The sequence below is a fragment of the Aegilops tauschii genome, chromosome 4 (assembly GCF_002575655.3).
Source record: "Aegilops tauschii subsp. strangulata cultivar AL8/78 chromosome 4, Aet v6.0, whole genome shotgun sequence".
NCBI classification, from domain to species: Eukaryota; Viridiplantae; Streptophyta; class Magnoliopsida; order Poales; family Poaceae; genus Aegilops; species Aegilops tauschii.
The window spans coordinates 406,589,680-406,593,457 of record NC_053038.3 but is presented as its reverse complement, the minus strand read 5'-3'; positions in this window follow the sequence as shown (position 1 = coordinate 406,593,457).

Genomic DNA, 3,778 nt, shown 5'->3' with positions numbered 1-3,778 from the left:
TATGGCTAACGGTTAGCAATAAATATAAGTAATTACGTGGCGTTTTTCATTGGCATGCAGGTCATACAATAAATTAAGACAACTCCTATGGCTCCTGCCGGTTGTCATACTCATCGACATACAAGTCGTGATTCCTATTACAAGAACATGATCAATCTCATACATCACATATATATAATTCATCACATCCTTTTGGCCATATCACATCACATAGCATACCCTGCAAAAACAAGTTAGGCGTCCTCTAATTGTTGTTGCATGTTTTACGTGGCTGCTGTGGGTTTCTAGCAAGAACGTTTCTTACCTACGCAAAAGCCACAACGGTGATATGCCAATTGCTATTTACCCTTCATAAGGACCCTCTTCATCGAATCCGATCTGACTAAAGTGGGAGAGACAGTCACCCGCTAGCCACCTTATGCATCAAGTGCATGTCAGTCGGTGGAACCTGTCTCACGTAAGACTACGTGTAAGGTCGGTCCGGGCCGCTTCATCCCATAATGCCGCCGAATCAAGATAAGACTAGTAACGGTAAGCAAATTGAACAAATCATCGCCCACAACTACTTTGTGTTCTACTCGTGCATAGAATCTACGCATAGACCTAGCTCATGATGCCACTGTTGGGGGACGTAGCAATAATTCAAAATTTTCCTACGTGTCACCAAGATCAATCTAGGAGATGCTAGCAACGAGAGAGAGGGAGTGCATCTTCATACCCTTGAAGATCGCTAAGCGGAAGCGTTACAAGAACGCGGTTGATGGAGTCGTACTCGCAGTGATTCAAATCACAGAAGATCCGATCTAGCGCCGAACGGACGGCGCCTCCGCGTTCAACACACGTACAGCCCGGGGATGTCTCCTCCTTCTTGATCCAGCAAGGGGAGAGGAGAAGTTGAGGGAGAACTCCAGCAGCACGACGGCGTGGTGGCGATGGAGCTCGTGGTTCTCCGGCAGAGCTTCGCTAAGCACTACGGAGGAGGAGGAGTTGGAGGAGGAGAGGGCTGCGCCAGGGATGTGGTACGGCTGCCCTCCCACCCCCCTCTATTTATAGGGGCAAGGGAGAGGGGGCCGGCCCCCTCCAGATGGATCTAGAGGGGGGCGGCGGCCAAGGGGGGGAGGCTTGCCCCCCAAGCCAAGGGGGGCGCCCCCTTTAGGGTTTCCCCCAAACCCTAGGCGCATGGGCCCTAGGGGGGTTTGGCGCCCAGCCCAACTAGGGGCTGGTTCCCCTCTATATTCGGCCCATAGGGCCCTCCAGGGCAGGTGGACCCCCGGAACCCTTTCGGTGGTCCCGATACAATACCGATAGACCCCCGAACACTTTCGGCGACCGAATAAGGACTTCCCATATATAAATCTTTCTCTCCGGACCATTCCGGAACTCCTCGTGACGTCCGGGACTCCGAACAACCTTCGGTAACCACATACTATTTCCCATAACAACTCTAGCGTCACCAAACCTTAAGTGTGTAGACCCTACGGGTTCGGGAACCATGCAGACATGACCGAGACATTCTCCAGCCAATAACCAACAGCGGGATCTGGATACCCATGTTGGCTCCCACATGTTCCACGATGATCTCATCGGATGAACCACGATGTCGGGGATTCAATCAATCCCGTATACAATTCCCTTTGTCCACCGGTATGTTACTTGCCTGAGATTCGATCGTCGGTATCCCAATACCTCGTTCAATCTCGTAACCGGCAAGTCTCTTTACTCGTTCCGTAACGCATGATCCCGTGGCTAACTCCTTAGTCACGTTGAGCTCATTATGATGATGCATTACCGAGTGGGCCCAGAGATACCTCTCCGTCATACGGAGTGACAAATCCCAGTCTCGATTCCTGCCAACCCAACAGACACTTTCGGAGATACCTGTAGTGCCCCTTTATAGCCACCCAGTTACGTTGTGACGTTTGGTACACCCAAAGCATTCCTACGGTATCCGGGAGTTGCACAATCTCATGGTCTAAGGAAATGATACTTGACATTAGAAAAGCTCTAGCAAACGAATTACACAATCTTGTGCTATGCTTAGGATTGGGTCTTGTCCATCACATCATTCTCCTAATGATGTGATCCCGTTATCAATGACATCCAATGTCCATGGTCAGGAAACCATAACCATCTATTGATCAACAAGCTAGTCAACTAGAGGCTTACTAGGGACATGTTGTGGTCTATGTATTCACACATGTATTACGGTTTCCAGTTAATACAATTATAGCATGAACAATAGACAATTATCATGAACAAGGAAATACAATAATAACCATTTTATTATTGCCTCTAGGGCATATTTACAACAAAGGATTGTCGCGAGGAAGACGCAATTTCATTCTTTTGCAATAATTGCACGGACAAGGGAATCCTCAACGCCATAAGTCGCCGTGACATAGCACACTTCGCTGACTTGGCGGCCATAGTACGGAAGTACTGTGCGATGGAAAGCGCCTGGAAAACCCAAACAAGATTTTGGGATCCTCCGGCTCTAACAAAACCCCCAGTCCGAACTAAAAGGGTGCACTCTCGTAAGTCGCCCGACCCAATTACAAAGAAACAAAAGCCCACTACAGGGCGTGGAACCGTATTGGAGGGATGGCTTAATGGGCTATGCAAAATTCACAGTACAGCGGATACCATACCAACACACAGCCTTAGAGCATGTTGGGTACTCCGGCAGGTGGCCAAGAGCGGTGAGGATCTCCTCATTAACAATACCGCAGAGCTCCATCCCATGGAGAACAACAATAAAGTATTGACAGTCTTCGAGACCTTCGCCTCAAATAATAGGCGTAAGCGAGGACTCCGCAGCCTTGCCGAAATCTGCCAGGTGGCAGCAATAAATCCATGGAGCGATACAGCTATCACCTTCAATGCCAGTGACGAACCTAAATTCCGAACAGCCCGAGCACCAGCCGCCTTGGTCCTTAGTCCAATTGTGGACGGCTTTCGGCTTACTAAAGTGCTCATGGACGGCGGCAGCGGATTAAACCTCATCTATGAGGAGACTCTTCAAAAAATGGAAATAAACAGAAACCGCATTGAGCAAAGCAGCACGACCTTCAGAGGAATCATCCCTAGTCGGAAGGCACGATGTGCTGGGAAAATCACACTAGATGTGGTATTCGGCACGCTGGAGAATTATAGGTCCGAAGAAATCACATTCCAAGTGGCCCCGTTCAATAGCGGATACCACGCCCTTCTAGGGCGGGAGGCATTCACAATCTTCCAAGCCATACCCCATTATGGGTACATGAAGCTCAAAATTCCTGGGCCCAATGGAATCATCACTCTAGCTAGTGATCCCGACATAGCACTCCACGCCGAAAACAAAACAGCCGCACTGGCCCTTGAGGCGTTATCCGAAGCCCTCGCGGCCGAGGAATTAACTGCGCTGCGCTCCACAGTGGACAGGGATGATGTGATACTCGACAAAAGATCCAAGTCCACCTCTTTTAAACCAACAAATGAAATAGTCAAATTCCAAGTCCACCCAACGGACCCTACAAAAACAGCATCCATTGGGGCACAATTAAACCCCACTGTAGACGCCGCACTACGGGAGTTCTTGCGTGAGAATTGGGACATATTCGCCTGGCATCCTTCAGACATGCCAGGAATCCCACGCAGGCTAGCCAAGCATAGCCTTCACATTCTAAAGGGATTCAAGACGGTCAAGCAGACTCTTCGGCGTTTCTCTGAACCTAAGCGACAAGCCATGGGAGAGGAGCTAGCCAAGTTACTGGAGGCCGGATTCATTAGAGAAATAAAA